We start from the raw sequence: 20,732 nt of genomic DNA on the forward strand, positions 1-20,732 counted from the left end.
AAATCGTACGAAGATTGTGGTTTCGGAATAAGCAATAGAAGAAAATAACAGTACACTCTGAATTAATCGTTTTATAAGACCTTTTGTTTAGTCCTCCTAAATACCGCCGTATGCATACTTACACAGATATTAAACTATACATACACATGTTAAGCAGGTGAGAGTTGTTTATCGTACAGTATGACCTCTGGAAGGTCATAAAGATCATGCTGACCGATTCACCGATCCGGTTTCAATTACTGGTTGGAGCCGCTTAACTTACGTCACTAATAACCTCAGAGAAATACATATAGGCGTCACAACTTGTCACCGCTAGAGATTACGATTCTGATGTAATGTAATTTTTCTTTAGTTCAAAAATTGATAACTATTTATTTGTTAAGTAAATCAAACATGTAAAACATCAAATATCTCTTGAATTTTCGCTTGAGTCTTCGTCATCGGCTAGACCTAATAATGGGTAATTTGCCCAAGTAACTAATATGATGAATAAGAATAGCATTTAGCGGTGCAGTTAGAGTTATGTTTTGCCGACCCGGAGCAGTCCTTGAGTTTTTCGCTGCGATCCCCAAGCTTCTGTAGGCTTACACAACAGACCCAAAAGCGTCGCCAGAAGCAGACCGCCCTCTTCACATCAGGCTACGCTACTGATGGCGTTATATACACACGTAACCATGTTAAGACGAATTCCCCCTGATTACGTATGTGCTTGGCCAGCAAGGGAAATTTTGCAAAAGGAACGAGGCTGTTTCTCTTTTCGGGCCGCTTAACCCTTTCTCAAAATTCAAGGTTTTTTATTCGATTTTTTAAACTTGGGGAAGATGCTGTGAGATATTCACGGACCTCTGCTTCGATCTACGGATCCTGGAGTGATACAATAGCTAAAACCCGCCTTTAAAAGGCTCTGCGTTTATATAAATATATATAGTACATACGTGAATGTATATAAATGAGCAAATTAGACAGCTAATAATGGACCGATGTCATTAATTTGTGAAACTCCTCGGTCAAAATTCTGGTTGTCACCAAACACGAGATGGCGTCCTTTTTTCTTTCGTATTTTTTACTTATTTCTTTTTAAAGAATTTATACCGATTTAAATGAAATAACTAGTATAGCGAGTCAAAATCGAATTAAAAAAACTCCATGAATTATTCAAAACGCTGATAACACAAATATGAAAATCTTGCCAAACAAATACAAAAACGAAATAGCAATATTTGAAATGAATTCAGACCTCCAGATGAACACACACACACACACACACACACACACACACACAGGGGAGGAGATGGGGGCGGGAGGGAGATTATTGAATTAGGATTGGCGTCATTTCTGGAGAAAGCTGGCGCCTTAGATCAGCTGAACTTTAACATACGAGATACAATTTACGACATCGTCATAATTTACAAATATACATAAATATATGCAAATCAATCTTACAATTATCACGGAATGCGTTAAACTGTTCGTTTGGTGTAAGTTCCTTCAAAGTATAATGAGAGAAAAAAGTCACAGGAGAGGGGCAGAATTGGGGAAACCGAAGCTGTATTTGTTCCCCATGGTATCCACAATGTACTAGCTACCCTGGACAGTCATTTGATTTACCAAAACTTTGATCTGGGTTATTTTATTTTATATTATAAATGTTGAACAATAGGTCAAATATGACTTCAGTGTATTGCAGAAGGGAGTGTTTGTAACTCGGTGCAACACGAATATTGCAAGGGACTTCAAATTTTCATGTTGCTAATTGCAGGCTGAAGTTTGTCGTGAATATACGCGCGCGCGTGCGTGCGTGCGTGCGTGCGTGCGTGCGTGCGTGCGTGCGTGCGTGTGTGTGTGTAGTTACGCTAATTTGTGAAGTCATTTGCATGTCAAACTGCAATTGCCGACATTGTAACCTTCGTTTTAGCACGGGCTGCTATCTTTCTGGTATGAAATCTGGACACTTGGTGAGAGTTTACCCTTAGCAGCCCGAGTATAGCTGTGACTAACATGGGGACGAGAGTAGGGGTAATTACGTATCTGTACTATATTTCAGTTCTCGATTCAACTAATAATAGTCTTCTGAAAGGTCTAAAACCAGATTATGATCGGGCAAGATGTGTCTCCGATAAGAAAATGAATCTGTTGAGCAGGAATCAAACCAGAAATTTTATAGAAGTAGACAAAACGCGATTTCTCTCTATTTGCCACAGTTGTTTGACTCCTTTCTTGACGATAGTAATAATAATGATATCTCTTGAGATTATATCTCTTTTCTCGCGTTCAGATTAGCGGAGAAACACTGCATAAAGCTTTGTTTTAAATGCTTGATTGCCAAAATGCTGCCGGTACGAGGAGCTTTATTAATTTTTTAAAGGAACAAATTGGAGCTTGTAAGTTCTTCGTCATTGACCTGGCGGGATATTGTCCAGACATCCTTCGTTTGTTGCAGAATCATGATTAAGCAAGATTTCGAAATGTTTTTCGTGATTTTGTTCTTTTTGCTGGTTGTTAGCTCTTTCTTTCGATCTAAGGAATGTTGAGTCTGATGTACTAAGACTATAGACTGCTCTGACCACACTATAAAAAAAAAAAAACTCATGTCCGCCAGATTGTAAATTTACAGTGATTTGGTCTGCTTTCAATTTTTCTTCATTGCACCTGCTACGTTCAGGACTACAAACTTTTTCTTTTAGTGAACTCTCCTTCTGCACTCATTATTCTTCTCACTTTAGCAAGCGGGAAAAACCACATTTTCTGTCAATCAGCTGCTTCGTTTTAGGTGTTGTTGTCGTCAAACCAGTCTTAATATTTTCTTGCGGTGAAGCTCAAGTACTCCAGACAGCTGTCGAGATAGCTGCTTTCAGAGCGCACCATGTGTTTTCAGGGGTCTTGCTATGTATCATGCTAATATATGACAGTTTTATTATCTCAGGAGAAAGATAGACTCAAAATTGATTGTCATTGGGCATCGTTTCTGTTGTCGACTTCTTCGTGGACCTAGTTGAACTGCTATCATACACTCTGTTAGGCAGTGGTACTTTCAGCAACCATAAGCTCCTGTTACAACGTGTGCGAGGTATATATATCCTTACGACCAAGCAATCAAATAGGTCACCTTTGCGTTTGTTTATTTTGCGTAATAACATATTGATGATTACGAAGTCTTTTCCCTCACATTTAGGAGCAGAACACCGTTTGAATATTACTGTGAGTAAAGGTAAGAGAGAATAGGTACTGCAACGAGTCTCCAGAAAGAAGGGGTAATGTCGATGATTTATTGGAGTGTGCAATACTGTACTTGAAGGAACAATCTAAGTATAGATAAATTTCTTGTCTAATATATATAATCTGTATAGGGAGTGGGGTAGTGTATGTGACAGTATGTACGCATATATCAAGTGTTCTTAATTACCAAACAATTTACATTGTATGTAAATGTATGTACGTATGGTTTAAGTGTAGTAATGAATGTTATCTGTACAGTTATGTGGTGATTATCAGATAATTTTAGTAATTACAGCTGAATGACTTTCATGATGATGGCGGTCGTAGTAGTGGTGAAATGGGAATAAGTATCTTAATACATCTTCCCAAAAGATATATATATATACACACACATACACATTTCATCCCATCATCTGTATTTCTATACATGGGGATATGAATGCTTGCGGTAAGTCCGAGTCGATAGAGTAGAAAATGACATCGAGGAATCCCCAGTTTGTATCCTACCCTTTCAATCATTGTGTAGAGCCCAAGTTCAAGACACTTAGCTTTCGATTGCATAGTTACATTGGCTGTTAACACGGTGAGTTGTTTCACTGGCGAAGCATCTACACAAGCATTTTGTTCACGGCGATGTTTTCGTAGTTTCTGTAATGGTCTACAATAAAGCGAATGAACATTAAAGAATATAAAGTTCAAGTGGAAACTCAGGATCCGAGTTCGCTATACAACCTCAAATCACATCTGACCATCTTCAGAAAGAAAAGAAATCTACTAGTCCATGTTATCCTAGATACATTAAGTTAAAAAAAAAAAAAGACTCGATAGTTATGATTAGAATGAATTTAATAACAGGTTTGTTAGGCAGGAATGATCTAGCGATAAAAGGCAGCAGCAATAATATATTGGTTCTAAATTTTTGGCACAAGGCCAGTAATTTCGGGGGAGGGGCTAAATCGATCACATCGACCCCTTTGCTTAACTGATACTTATTTTATCGAAGCGGAAAGGATGAAAGGTAAAATCGACTTCGGCGGATTTTGAACTTGTAACGTAAAACCTTACAAAAATAAACATTTTGCCCGGCGTGCTAACGATTCCACCAGCTCGTCACCTTAAGCAACAAAAAGATATTGAAGTTGTTATTTAAATTCGTTCGTTTTTTACTTATCTTACTTATTTGGCATTCCATCATTAAACGTCTAAAAAAAAAAAACAACAGATAAAATTTCAAAAAAAAAATAATAATAATTACAAAAAAAAAATCGGAAAAAATTGTAAAAACATTTTTCGTATTAATTCAGATTAGAAAGGATTAACTTAGTAAAAAAAAAAATTTTAAAGAAAAAAAAGCGAATGAATTTATCTGACAACCCAAAATATATATTCAGATTTAAATATTCTTTGCTCACAATTCATTAAGACTTCACTGACGCGGAGTTAGTTAAGAGGGGAGTAACTTTCGTATAAACACTCCACTTATGAAATAGAACAAATTCATAAATCATTAACCCACCCACCCACCCTTAATGATGCGAGACCTAAATTCTTAAGTCGCTGACTCACTAGCTATGTATGTATGTATGTATGATGTATGTACGTATGAGTGTGTGTGTGTGTGTGTGTGTGTGTGTGTGTGTGTGTTGGGTCGGTGGAGGTGCTCGAGAAGGAATAAAGGTGAGAGGGCGAAAGAGAGATAGGGGGAGCAGACGGACGGACGGACAGATTATAATCTGCTTTTCTACAAAATGGCTGAGGGGAAAATACCTTAGTTAAGAGTACTGCATAGTAAAGTAGAAGAAATACAGCAGGGTCTCATATAGAATATTCTGCGCTGGAAAAACTATCGACTGAGGTTATTCAAATATCTAACTGGCAGACAAAATACCAACCAGGCGGGATTTAAAATCTAAATACAAAAAAAAAAAAAAAAAAAAAAAAAAAAGATAATTCTAATAAAATCAGTTGATCATAGTATATTTTACTCTTTTACTGGTTTCAGTCATTTGACTGCGGCCATGCTGGAGCACCGCCTTTAGTCGAGCAAATCGACCCCAGGACTTATTCTTTGTAAGCCTAGTACTTATTCTATCGGTCTCTTTTGCCAAACCACTATGTTATGGGTATGTAAACACACCAGCATCGGTTGTCAAGCGATGTTGGGGGGACAAACACAGACACACAAACATGCATATTTTTATATATATACATAGATACGACGGGCTTCTTTCAGTTTCCGTCTACCAAATCCACTCACAAGGCTTTGGTCGGCCCGAGGCTATAGTAGAAGACACTCACCCAAGGTGCCACGCAGTGGGAATGAACCTGGAACCATGTGGTTGGTAAGCAAGCTACTTAGCACACAGCCACTCATGCGCCTCAACAATATAAACGAAGCAAACTGGAGTGGATCTCGTCTTTAGAATCTTTAAACTGGTAAGTGCAATGAACGGGCTCTGGTTATATAAAATCTCCGAATTATCATTTATATAGAAATCGAGGGAAATATAATGAAGTATATCTTATTTTTTACTTGCCATTAGACTGCGGCCATGCTGGGGCACCGCCTTGAAATTTTAGTCGAACGAATCTACCCCGGTACTTATTTTTGAAGCCTGGTACTTATTCTATCGGTGTCTTTTTGCCGAACTGCCACGTTACTGTGATGCAAATATACCAACACCGGTTGTCGAGAGGTGGTGGAGGGGGACAAACACAGACAAAGACACACACACACACACATATATATGTATTTATAGATATATATATGACGGGCTTCTTCCAGTTTCTGTCTACCAAATCTACTCACAAGGCTTTGGTCGGCCCGAGGTGCCACACAATGTGACTGAACCCGGAGCCATGTGGTTGGGAAGCAAGCTTCTTACACACACACCCACGCCTGCGCCTATAATAAATATCAACCAAAATGATTTAGATTTAGATCTGTTATGAACCCTAAGACTGAGGTTTAGATCAGGTTATCTCAGATAACAGCACTCCCCTTTGAACAGGACATCGGTCCGTCGCCGGGCTAACTTTCCAGCTATTACAGGAATTCGTCTACAGCTGAGAGAACTGGGGCAATTTGAAACCACGGTTCGGGATTCAAAACCGAGATCTTACGACCGTGAGAACAACGTCCTAACTACTACGCCACATATCCCTACTCGAACCGAATTGAAGAGTAAAAATGTCCCAGCAGTGCTTCTGTGTACAAATATATGAGAACGAGCGACGAGCACTGAAAATTTAAGTTCAGAAAACTAATCATGAAGCATCGACCAATAATAGCCTGAAATTTTAAAATTCCATTTAATTACAATAGTACGTGTGTGTGTGTGTGTGTGTGTGTGTGTGTGTGTGTGTGTGTGTGTGTGTGTGTGTGTGTGTGTGTGTGCGTGCGTGCGTGCGTGCGTGAAACTGGACAGAAAGACATCAGATTAAAAAAAAAAAAAGGATCACCTTCTGTAGTCACGCTGACTCATGACGGTTGTTCTCTCGGTTTCCATGGCGTATAAAATGTCTCGCCTGGACCAGATGCTGGTCCGTCGCAGGATTACTCATGTTTGCCAGCAGATGTGGACTGAAGCAACGTGAAATGAAGTGTTTTGCTCAAGAACACAACGCGTCGCCCGGTCCGAAACCACAATCTTACGATCATGAATCCAACACTCTAACCACTGAGCCACACACCTGCACTATTAAGATGACCGAGGAATAAACAATAATGATTGCTTGTTCCTTTGTCACTCTAATTTCTTACTACCTCTGTACTCGACTGACGCTTTGTTCTGAAGTGTGTATGTGTATAAATACATATTGGCTTCAAATTTTGGCACAAGACTGGCAAGTTCAGGGTAGGGGTCAAGTCGATTACATCGACCCCTGTGCTCAATTGAAAGAAACAGAGAGAGAGAGAGAGAGAGAGAGAGAGAAAGAGAGAGAGAGAGAGAGAGAGAGAGCGTACGTTTGTCAGTGTCCCTGGCACTGACAAATATAACATTACTTTCTCACATTTACTAACAAAAACAAAAACTATCGAACGCAGTTATAGTTACGATTACACAAATGGAGAGTGATCCTTCTTCGTCTTAAGAAATTCAAGAGTTAAGACAAAAAAAAAAAAACTATCGGTGATCCTTCGGGAAGGTTGAGTTGGTGAATCATGTCATCTACTAATACCGAAACCGATGTATTACCTTAATTATCCTTCCTACTATAGGTACAAGGTCCGAAATTTTGGAGAAGGGGACAAATCGATTACATCGACCCCAGTGCTGGACTGGGACTCATTTTATTAATCCCGAAAAGATGAAAGTCGACTTCGGCGGGATTTGAACTCAAAACGTTAAGACGGACGAAATGCCACTAAGTATATTTTGTCCGGCGAGTTAATGATTTTTCCAGCTTGCCGCCTTGATAATTTTTCTAATTTTGGAACGAGGATAGGGGAAGGACAAAAAACAAAAATTGACCTCGGCGGAATTTGAACTTGGGACGTAATGAATCGGAAGAAATGCCGCTAAGTTTTTTTGTCCGATGCGCTAACCATTCCGCCAGCTCACCACTTTAATAATAATTAAATAAATAATCATTAATTTTTACGAAATAAAAGTAACAATTAAGACAGTAAGTGTCAAATTTCTATAAATAACAGAAATTACTGCAATGGTGAGAGAAAAAGAGAGGGGGAACATGTGTGTACGTGAAAGAGAGAGAGAGAGAAAGAGAGAGCGAAAAATAAAGTGGAACAGAGAAAGAAATAGTGGGCGGTGTTAAAGAGATTTTGAGAGAGAGAGAGAAAGAGAGAGAGAGCGAGAAGGTAGGGAAAAGTTTGTAGAGAGTAAGAAAAAATTAGGGGATAAAGGGAAGAGTTTACCCGCCACCTTCCTCGTTCTTTAGCTCACGTTCTTGGGAATATGTTGTGAGAAATGTAGGGAGAGGGAGAAAAAGGAGGGGCATCCTCATGATCTGGATAGGTTCATAAGGGTCAACTTAGTTAAAAAGAACAAAACAAAATGAAAAAATAAAAATAACGTAGCTAACCTAATTTCAATACTTTCCAGCAGATGTCGCTATATATCCAACTAATGTGTATGTATGTGCCTGAATTTATAAGTGGGGGAAGGAGAGATGATAGAAAGAACGAATGAATGAACGGGAAAGGTTTATGTTAATTAAAAGACATTCATTCACACACACATATAGTACACACATACTATATACATCATATGATCGTAGATTTTTTTCCACGAAATGTTGCATATATATGTACGTGTGTGTGTGTGTGTGTGTGTGTGTGTGTGTGTTGTTGCTGAGGTTGCTTAGTCTTTAAGTCAATCCGCATCGAACAATATTAATTAATAGTTAATGATCAAAGGCAATCCAGTCGAGGCCATCCCTACGTTTTAAAGGTATCTGGGATTATATTATTTAATAATGATAGCAGTCCACATATAAATTGTTATAAAGCGGCGAAATGGCAGAATCGTTAGCACACCGGAACAAAAAAAAATAAATAAATAAATGCTTAGCGACATATCGTCTGTCTATACGTTCTGAGTTTAATTTTCCGCCGAGCTCGACTTAGCCATACACCTTTTTCCAAGCCTTTTGCCTTCAGTACAAAGAATTATTTAAAATGTTGACGTGATGTTTGGAGATGACAGTTAAGCGTGGACCAGGCAAGCGAAGTATTAACATAGTTCAGGGGTCGGGGAACTTTTTTTAAACAATTACCTCAAAATTTATTTATGCCGACGTTACCCACTCGATTAGAAAAGAAGAAAATCAAATTCTTCGAATTCAAAAAGCTTATTGAATCTATTCATATGAATCTATTAATATGTCCATGACATCGGACAGATGCAGTGTTGCCAGAAGAAAAATTTGTCGTAGCAAGGAACACATTTTTAAAAAATATATATATAATTTTACTTAAGTCTTATGAGTCCGCATTATCAAGAATTTCATTTTTATCCCACTTGGGGTAATTTACCACGCTTCGCCGAACCACGATATAGATGTTTAATTAGCTAAGTATAATCAAGTTGTTTGTTAACTGTCAGATTCGAGTTCAAACTACGCTGGAGTAAATTTTGTTTTTATGATACCGAGGTCGAGAGAACTAGCAGTAAAAGGAAAAGAGAGAAAGAAAGAGTGAGCGTGTGTGTGTGTATTTACTTTGTACTAATATGAAATAAAATTTTAAATATCGATACATCCTTGGAGTAACTGTAAAAATTAACCTTCATGAGATGAGCATCAACTTTAACATTCCAGCACAAACCGAACAATATATATAGGCGTGGCTGTGTGGTACGAAGCTTACTTCTCAACCATATGGATCTGGGTTCAGCGCAACAGCGCGGCACGCTGAGTAAGTGTCTTCTAATACAGCCCCGGGCCGATCAAATCCTTGTGAATAGATTTCCTTTCGAGGTCGATAAATTAAATACCAGTTGCGTACTGAGGTTGATCTAATCGACTGATCGCTCCCCAAAAGTTTCAGGCCTTGTGCCTAGAGTTTAAAAGGAATGTACAAATGTGTGTATGTGTGTGTGTTTACATCAGTTTGACCCCCACTGCTTGACAATCGGTGATAGAGTGTTTACGTACTCGTAACTTAGCAGTTCGGCAAAACCGGAGTCGATAGATTAAGTACTAGGCTTTAAAAAAAAAAAAAAAAAGTACTGGGGTTGATTCATTCAACCAAAATTTCAAGGCGGTGCCCCAGCAAGGCCGTAGTGTAATGACTGAAACTAGTAAAAGATAATATAGTATGATACAATATAATGTAACACACACACACACACACACACACACATTATATATGTGTGTGTGTGTGTGTGTGTGTAACCTAGTTGATGGTTATGAAATTTCAATGAAATAATTAAAAACACGACTGTTATCACTGAACATTTAAGATCTTACGAACACCTTTCTACGGACTGTTTTCACGTGATCAATCGCATATTCAACCAGACCTTATAGCAAGCATTATATAAACATCCCATAATCATTTTTATATCATTATATAAACATCCACCCACATAAATGATACCATTCACGTGACCCACATACGTATACATTCAAACCTACAGATATATGTATGCAGCAACGTTCAGTGCTATTATAGTTTATTAAATGTACGTAACATTTTCACACGCTGGAAAATAAAACGAATGAATGAGAGAGAGAGAGAGAGGGGTAATGCGTCCACGAGATTTTTTCCCCATCCATTTAACATTCCAGTTAACAGTTATAGTTATTCATTATGCACACCCGCAAACAATGCCCATCAAAATGAACAAAATAACGAATTCGTTAAATGATCCACTGGAGTGCGAAGAGTTGGCTGGAAAAGCGAAAATATTAACCTTTAAGTCAGCGATTGGGTAGCAATCCTCACGGGCAAGTGCCCTCTACTTACTATACCTCTGTGCCGACCAAAGCTTTGCGAGTAGATTAGGTTGACGGAAACTAAAAGAAGCCCGTCGCGCGCGTGTGCACATTATATATATATATATATATATATATATATATATATATATATATATATATATATATATAAATAAACACAATTTACTGATAATGGTTTTTAAAACACCGAACTACTAATCAATTAATTATTAATTTTTACCCTATATCTGTGTGTGTGTGTGTGTGTGTGTGTGTGTGTGTGTGTGTGTGTGTGTGTGTGTGTGTGTGTGTGTGTGTGTGTGTGTGTGTGTGTGTGTGTGTGTGTGTGTGTGTGTGTGTGTGTGTGTGTGTGTGTGTGTGTGTGTGTGTGTGTGTGTGTGTGTGTGTGTGTGTGTGTGTGTGTGTGTATATATATATATATATATCTCACAGGCGTGGCTGTGTGGTAAGAATTAGGCTTCCCAACGACATGCTTCCAAGTTCAGTCGCTGAAACAAGTAAGGGAATATGTGTGTGTCACCACCGATTGATAACCGGCCTTGGTGTGTTTGCGTCCCCGTAACTTAGCGGTTCAGCAAAAACACACCGAAAAAAAGAAGTGCCAGGCTTAGAGATAGGATCGATTTGCTTCACAAGAGCCTTCCAGTGACTAAGACATGCACACACACAATATATATATATATATATATATTTCTACGCGCACATATATATACTGCATACATACATACATACTATATACATATGTGTGTTTGTGTTTGTGTGTATACACACACATACATGCGTATACATTCACGTGTGTGTGTGTGTGCGTGTGTGTGTGTGTGTGTGCGTGTGTGTGTGTGTGTGCGTGCACGTGCGTGCATGCGCATAAACGTAGATGAGCTGAGTCATTAGTGTACTACTGCACAACCAGGCGTTGGCTGTGTCCTGCCAATCGGCTCAGTATTCAGTTTGTGGTAATGGCACTTCAACTATAAATAGTACAATTGCTAATGAGCGTGGAAATCTCTATGCAGTCGCTCATCTTGCTTACCACAAATCACCGCATCGTCTTCACACCGTTATCTCAACTTTCATGACAATAGTAACTAGATTTATAAGACTTTCGTGACTTGCTGGGAGAAAAATTTGGGGACATGAGAAAACTAAAATAGTTACAAGCTGGAATCGAAACATGTTCGCTTTTTCTACTTGTCGTTGAAGAAAGGGAAAAAAAGAAAAAGAATGAAAGAAAGTTAGGCACACACGCGAATGTGATATATTTTCAACGAACGAACGAGCTTAGCGGCATTCCGTCTGTCTTCGTGTTCTGAGGTCATATTCTACCGAGGTCGACTTTGGCTTTCAGCCTTTCGGGGGTCGATAATATAAGTACCAGTTGAACACTGGGGTCGATGTAATCGACTCATCCCCACCTCCCCCCAAGCTGCTCTTGTGGCAAAAATTTGAAATAAGTACCACTTGAGCACCGGATTTAATCAACTAGCACCCTCTCCTTAAAACGGACATTTACAGAAAAGAACGCAATAATGAGAATAGAATAAAATCTCTTGTAAATTTTTGTGTGGACAAGTGACCCATAAGTTCCTCTCCATGGTTGATTTAACTACTGGTTGAATAAGCGGTTGAACATGGAATTTACTGTACTTTATACTTGTAGCAATCCTTTCCACTAAAGGCACAAGGCTCGAAATTTTGGGGAGGGAACTACTCGTTTACATCCCCCACCTCTAATATTTCACTGGTACTTAATTTATTGACCCCGAAAGGGTGAAAGGTAAACTCGACTTCGGCGGAATTTGAAATCAGATCGTGCAGACGGATGAAAAGCCGCACTTTATAGTCTAATAACTTTTGATATACACAAACGGCTACAATATGTAAGGGAGACAAATGGCGATTAGTACCAGCCTAGTACAGGCTATTGACACAACCAACTCTTAAGTAGCCCGGAAACACGGTGAGGAAGGAAGTAAAAGGTAAAGTAGACCCTGGTGATTTACTTTGTGTTTCTATGCATGTAAATACTTGCTCCTAATTAAGACAAAAAGCCAGAAGTTTTGAGCAGGAGGGCTTAGCGAATTATATCAAACACTGTACTTGAGTGGCACTTTATTTTAAATGGCCCCGAAGGAAAGAAAGGCGATACCGAAATCGGCCGGGTTTGATCTCAAAACGCAAAGAGCCGAAAGAAATATAGCAAAGCGCTTATTTCGACACTTCAATGAGATTCTGCCAGCTCATCACCGTTTCATTTGTTATTATCATTTTAAAAAATATCCTTTTAGTCATTCTATCTGACTCTTTCGTTGAACCTCAAAATTAAGAGGATGTAAACAAACCACCAGTGATTATTAACAGATAAAGCGCGACGGGCCACGATCGTGGCCCAGATAGATGCATTTAATTAATGGGCGTTTGTTGGGGTCTAATGTCACTCAAAAGCTCCGAATATCCCTTCCCCCCACCAGAATGCATGAGGACTAATAGTTCAACTAATGACGTTTCAGATGATGTAAAACTTGCCACCATTATATACTAAGAAAATATTTGATCTATTTTTTATTTTTAGGTGTGCATGGTAGTCTCATTCTCATAAAATGTGCTCAGTAGCTCATGCTATGTAAGTGTAAAATCCCAGCGCTTTATGGGTTAAAAGGACGAAGGAGTCTCTCTCTCACACACACACACACACACACACACACACACACACACACACACACACGCACGCACGCACGCACGCACGCACGCAACAGGCGTTCACAAAGTTTCCGTCCGCCATATTCACTCACAGGCTATTGGTCGGTTCGGAGCTATAGTAGAAAACGCAAGCCCAAGGTGCCGCGTAGAGGGACTGAACCCGAAACCCTGAGATTACAAAGGGCTGTACTTAACTACATAACCACGTGTGTAATAATAACGGCTTGTATTTTAGGCACAAGACAACAATTTTTTGAGGGGAGGGGTTAGTAGACTCCACCGACTCCAATACTTGACTAGTACTTCATTTTATCAACCATGAAGGGATGAAAATCAGAGTTGACCTTGGCAGGATTTGAACTCCGAACAAATACCACAAATGCTTATCTTTTCTTCGACGACACAAATGATTTTATTACTCTACTATCTGCATATATATAGTGTGGAGGCGCAATGGCCCAGTGGTTAGGGCAGCGGACTCGCGGTCATAGGATCGCGGTTTCGATTTCCAGACCGGGCGTTGTGAGTGTTTATTGAGCGAAAACACCTAAAAGCTCCACGAGGCTCCGGCAAGGGATGGTGGCGAACCCTGCTGTACTCTTTCACCACAACTTTCTCTCACTCTTACTTCCTGTTTCTGTTGTGCCTGTAATTCAAAGGGCCAGCTTTGTCACACTGTGTCATGCTGAATATCTCCAAGATAAGGGTACACGTGTCTGTGGAGTGCTCAACCACTTGCACGTTAATTTCACGAGCAGGCTGTTCCGTTGATCGGATCAACTGGAACCCTCGACGTCGTAAGCCAACAACAAAGCATATATATTATGTATAATTGCGTGTTAAGGTTATCTCTACAATCTGTAGAGATGACCTTAATACGGGGTTAAAGTGCAATGTTAACACAGTAGTACACGATATTGACTTATAAAACGTTTAATATACTTTGTAGCATCCCATGGTCGCATAACAAAATACCGTATACCTACAATCATCAATATATATATATATATATATATATATATATATATATAAATATATATATATATATATAACTGATTTCAATTTTGGTTCAAGGCCAGCAAGTTCGGAAGAATGAGTTAAGTCGATTACATCGACCCCAATAGTCGACTGGTACTTATTTTATCGACTCCGAAAGGATGAAAGGCAAAGTTGACCTCGACAGAATTTGAACTCAGAATGTAAAGACGGACGAAATGCCGCTAAGCAGTTTTCCCCCAACGTGCTAACGACTCTGCCAGCTCACTACCTTTATATTATAATTAAAATATCTGAGCTGACAGATTCGTTACCACGTCGGACAAAATGCTTAGAGGCATTTCTTCCGGTTTTATGTTCCGAGTTCAAATCCTGTCAATGTCGACTTTACCTTTTATCGAGGTCATTGAAATAAATACCAGTTAAGCACTGGAATTGATGTAATCGACTAGTCTTCTCTTCCAAAATTTCAGACTTTGTGCCTATAGCAGAAAGAATAATAATTATTATTGTTATTAAGGCGGTGAGCTGGCAGAATCTTTAGCGCGCTGGACGAAATGCTTAGCGGCATTTCGCCTGTCGCTACTTTCTGAGTTCAAATTCCTATTTCTTTATTGCCCACAAGGGGCTAAACATAGAGGGGACAAACAAGGACAGACAAAGGGATTAAGTCGATTACATCGACACCAGTGCGTAACTGGTACTTAATTTATCGACTCTGGAAGGATGAAAGACAAAGTCGACCTCGGCAGAATTTGAACTCAGAACGTAACGACAGACGAAATACCGCTAAGCATTTCGCCCGGCGAGCTAACGATTCTGAGTTCAAATTCTGCCGAGGTCGACTTCACCTTTCGTCCTTTCGGAGTCGATAAAATAAGCACCAGTCGAACACTGGGATCGATGCAATCGTCTCATCCCTTCTCCCAAAATTGCAGCCCTTGTGTCAAAATTTGAAACTATTATTATTATTATTATCATCATTATTATTATTATTATTGTTGTTATTATTATTATTATTATTGTTGTTGTTATTCAAATTTCGCTGAGATTGACTTTGCCCTTCATCCACTTACGATTGATGAAACAAGTACCAGTTGAGCACTGGGTCGACATAATCGACCAGACACCACTCTGCCGAATTTCAGGCTTTGTGCTTATGATAGCAGAAGGGAAAATATATTACATTATATCCTTCAGATAAATTGAAAGAGTGAACGCACGCGCACGCACGAGCGTCTGTGTTAAATAAACAAGTATTTAGTACAGCAGACCTAATAGACGTACAGCAAGTAAAACTTGCTTCATACTTCAGCATTCACCTCATTCATATTCTGAATTCGAAATCTGTGTGTGAGGTGTAGATCACAATAGATACTGTTCAGCAATGGAATGTTTAAGTGGTAGGGGTTTTTATTAATAGAAGTATGCACTACGAACAGCGATGTGTGAGCGCGTTTGTGTGTGTGTATTCATATGCGTGTATGTGCTAACGTGTCTGTAGAGGAATATTTAGCGAATTTCTGCGTTATGGGTTTGCTTAGCTTCGGTTCAATCCTGATCAAGCTGTGAACTACACACTATATAAGGCGTTCAGTCATGACCACCAGTGGAGACGAATTAAATGCGAATGAGGAAAGTTTGCAAGCTAAGATGTCTGGGTTGGTGTAAATATTTGACGCATTGCCAGATCAGAGTCAGATTCCATGCAAAAAATACCCAGAGACGCAATCCAGTTTGCTGATGAGGTCATTAGAGATCGAAACAAGCGCCGAATTGGCTCCCTTACATGCCGATATAATTAACATGATGGCATTTAATATTAGTCTTTCACTAATATTGTTTTTCCTAACATTATAATTATATCTAATTACCTTTTAACAACTTCCTGCATTGAATATATCTTAATGCTAATTTGGTTATTTATATATATAAAATAGCGGTAATCTTCAAGTTTGGGAGGATAAAAAAAAATATTCAAGGGAAATAACTGAACGACTTACCAGTATTATCCGTTTTCTTCTAGCTGTTTATAAATAAATCACACCCTAACCCTAACGTCAATCAAATCACGTGTTTGATTTATTTATAAATAGAGATGTACGGAGAATACTGGTAAGACGTTCAGTTACTTCCCTTGAATATTTTTATTTATTTTTTTATCCCCCTAAACTTGAAGATTACCTAAAATAGCTATGTAATTTCTACTGCACATATAACAGATCCTAATAAAGGTTAATGCTACAAGTTCATGAGTTTTCATATATTCACTCAGAGAGAGAGAGAGAGAGAGAGAGAGACACAGAGAGAGAGAGAGAGAGGGGGAGGGGGAGGAGAAAATGAGAGAGGGTGACTAGAGAGAGTAAGAGTGGTTGTCCAGCAAACTGGGGCACAATATTTGTTCTGAATTCCAATGCATTATCTACATTCCATATATTTCCTTATTTTATATATTTTACTTACTTCAGTCATTGGACTGCGGCCATGCTGAGGCACCGCCTTAAAAGGTTCTAGTCGAACGAATCGACTCCTAGTACTTATTTCATTTTTAAAGCCTGGTACATGTTCTGTCGGATCTTTTTGCTGGGCCGCTTAGTAAACAGACCAACACCGGTTGTCAAACGGCGGTGAGGACAAATACCACACACACATGCATTTATGTACGACGGGCTTCTTTCAGTTTCCACCTACCAGATAGTCTTAAAAATCTTTGGTTGGCTCAGGGCTAGAGTAGAAGACACTTACCCATGGTGCCGCGATGTGGGACTGAACCCAAGACATGTTTGGGAAGCAAGCTTCTCAATGACAGAGCCACGCCTACGCATGATATATTGAAAATGTCACTAGCTAATCCATGTCTAATCATCAGATTCTCATTAGCCGTGGATTTAACGTTTGGTGATGTCGAACCAACGCGAGAGCTTTTATGTAGTCGCTTGACCTGCTAGAAGAACTAAAAGGACGAAGCACATGTTGGACAATGTGCTCCGAGATATACTATATTTGCGATAACTGTGGGATAGTTATTGCCAAAACGTCCTTTTTTTTAATGATCTGATCGGTCACGTCTGACCTGAGGCTACATAAAAATCAAGAATAACAGCCATAATTTTGTGATGTCCCATCTTAATTGTAATGTCATTTTACGCCACCTTATCTCTTCGCATTTAATCAATTATGTTCCAAATCAGTTTGCATTAATTAGTTTTCTACACTTGATACTTTCTTTAACATAAATAACAAAGCTCAATCAGTTTGCGTGTCTAATGAAACCAGGTTTCATTTTTTTAAAACACTCTAGTGGTACACTAAATGAAGGTCACCCAGCTGCAAATAACGATTGCGCGCGTACACACACACACACACACACACACACACACGAATAATGTTTTTGCTTACCTTAAACTATTCAGCATATGTTCTCAAGTTTCTTAATTTTTTTTGTTTCTAATAATAATTTCTAATTTAAGCATAGAGCCCGCAGTTTTGAGGGAAGCAGTAGGTTAATCCTTTCTACTAAAGGCACAAGACCCGAAATTTTGGTGAAGTGTAGTCGATTATACTGACACCAGTACCTGACCGGTACTTATTGATCCCGAAAGGATAAAAGGCAAAGTCGAGTTTCGTGGCATATGGACTCAGAACGTAAAACCGAAGAAATGTCGCAAAGTATTTTGTCCGACGAGCTAACGATTGCACCAGCTTGCCGCCTTAGGATGGCTAAGTCAATACCATCGACCCTATTTTTTAATTGGTACTTTATTCCATCGTCTGCAGACGAAAAACACAAAAGTCAAAAGTTAAGTTCGGCAGGATTTGAACTCAAAACGTAGCGAGCCGGAACAAATATCGCAAAGCATATTTTCCATCAGCTCGTCGTCCTTTTCTTGTTTTATGAATTGTTTCTACTTTATGCAGAAGTCCTGAAATTTTGGAACGAGGAGACTAGTTGATTACACCGACCCAGTGTTCAGCTGGTACTTATTTCGTCAACCCGGAAAAGATGACAGCCAAAGTAGACCTAGGCGGAATTTGAACGGGGGAGGTAAAAAACCGGAAATCACATCGTATACAATCTTCCTCGGCTATCTAACAATTCACCTCTTGTTTCTAACAATTATTCTTTCTAATTTCCGGCGCAAGAACAGCAATCTAGAGGGAGGACGTTAGCCGATTGCATCTATCTTAGTACCTGACTACTACTTTATTTTATTAACTCTAAAGAGGAATGATCGGCAAGACTCACTTCGACGGAATTTGAACTCAGGAGTAAATGAGCCGGGAGTAACACTGCAAAGCATTTTCTCTGTTGCTCTAATAATTCTGTCTCTTGTTTTTAACAACAATAACAAAATAAGAGAGAACACTCAGATCTCTTCTACAAATATCTTTCCTCTAATAGAGATGGTAAAATTTAATATTTCGGAGAAAACTTAGATGATATCCAAACAGAGGAATACTTAACTTTGCCAAAGGAATTCTCATCGAACTGAAAAGAGAATCCCTACGAAGCCTTTCTACCCGAGAGAAGTAACAGCCATTTATCACTTCAGTCACACACTACTGTATCATCATGTATCGGATATAGAATTGCTGGTCACTATAGGAACCCTCGTTTAGGACATACTTCAAGAAGACCAATGATCAAGATATATGACCGCTGGTCTTGCCGATGAATGATGTCATAGGGCAAACAAAATAATGATAATAATAACGGTTCCACATTTTGGCACAAGGCCAGCAATTTCGGGGGACGGGATAAGTCGATTACGTCGAACCCTGTGCTCAACTGGTACTTATCAGCCCCGAAAGAATGAAAGGCAAAGTCGATCTCAGTGGCATTTGAGGTCACACTTTCGGGATCAAAATAAGTATCAGAAGCATTGGGGTCGGTGTAATCGACTGCGCTCTTCCCTAAAAATTCCCGGCCAAGAGCAGAAATAAAAAATAAATAGAAATAAACTTTTGAAAATTAAAAAAAATTGAAAAAAAAAAAAAAAAAAATCAGAAATTTCCAGTGGAGTATTTTTTGTTTCATCATTTCATAACTTTAGTGTAGTCTCTGATGTCACTAGTTTTAACTGGCAAGATTGTATTGCCCGTAGAAGTCGCAAAGCTGTTTGGTTATGTTGTACGGTGTAAGGGTGGTAGATATTTCAATATATCTTAAGGTGGTGAGATAGCAGAATCGATAGCACGCCGGGCAAAATGTTTAGCGGCATTTCGTCCGTCTTTACATTCCGAGTTCAAATTTCACCTAGACGTCTTTGCCTTTCAGTCTTTCGAGGTCGATAAAATAAGTACCAGTCGAGCACTGGGGTTGATGTATTTGATTTATCCCTCCCTCGAAATTATTAGATTTGTGCCAAAACTTTCTTTTAAGTGATATTTCAATACGTCCTTTTTGACACTCCGTGTATAAATCTTGTCTTGGTCAACCTCGCCTTTTATCTTTCCAGGTTGATAATGTATGCACGCGTGAAATACCAGTGATGGTTCGATACAAAGAACTATGCCACCACCTCCTAATATTTGACGTATTGAGCGTATCTTCGAAATCATCTGGTTTCTAATATCCCTAACCAAGCTTTTACATCTCGTATCGAACTGAGAGTACGACAAGTCTATTAAAGTGTATCTGGCCGATTTGACAATGGTTTGTATTCCGTTACTGGAACTACGTTTTGTCAATAAACGTCAAGGCGATCTTTCGAAATAAGCACATAAAATGACCTATTGCAAAGTGAGAGAAACTGAGTAAAAGTGAATGATAGTTTCTTCTCATCTAACAAAAGTTTATTCTTACATGGCGTCATTTTCACAGACACATCTCCATACCATTCAAAGAATACTTTAAGGATTAGTATCGTTTGGTCTCAAGGAATTTTAATAGTAACAAAATCTAAAAATAAACATTATACATTATTATAATATATAATTATTTTCTTTCAGCTTCTGGATTTTTACACTTAGAATTATTGAGATTTTAGTGATTCGGGTAAATTAAGTACTGTTCGCCTATCATGCTCTAAACGATTACCATTTTCTTTCAAAAGCCTTCTTTCACTAAAGAGTCGATCCAATTTATGTGCCTAATCCGAAAGATCACATGTGATATTTGTAAACAAGTGTCATCATGCAAACGGTGCCCTTTGTTTCCAATCTTCCGCGAAAACATATCGTCAGGGGAAAATATTACCTTACTTAGAAACACGTAAGGGTTGACGACGGGAGAGCATCCAGCTACGGAAAGAAATCCGCTTCAGCAAATTTCGTCCGACGCATGCGAGCATTGAAAAGTGGGCATTAAAATGATGAAAATAAAACATTTCGATAAGTATAGTAAGATATGACATTTAAATAAATGTTTAGTCACTAATGAAACATCACATCAATAA

General features: G+C 38.8%; 1 long non-coding RNA gene across 22 annotated transcripts in view; it reads right to left on the bottom strand.

Moving 5' to 3' along the window:
• LOC106880770 (uncharacterized) overlaps nt 1-20,732 on the bottom strand; it is a 241,227-nt gene that overhangs the window by 198,006 nt on the left and 22,489 nt on the right. The gene's annotated exons all lie outside the window — the stretch shown is intronic.

Source organism: Octopus bimaculoides, chromosome 2 (genome assembly GCF_046866305.1).
Source record: "Octopus bimaculoides isolate indiv1 chromosome 2, ASM4686630v1, whole genome shotgun sequence".
NCBI classification, from domain to species: domain Eukaryota; kingdom Metazoa; phylum Mollusca; class Cephalopoda; order Octopoda; family Octopodidae; genus Octopus; species Octopus bimaculoides.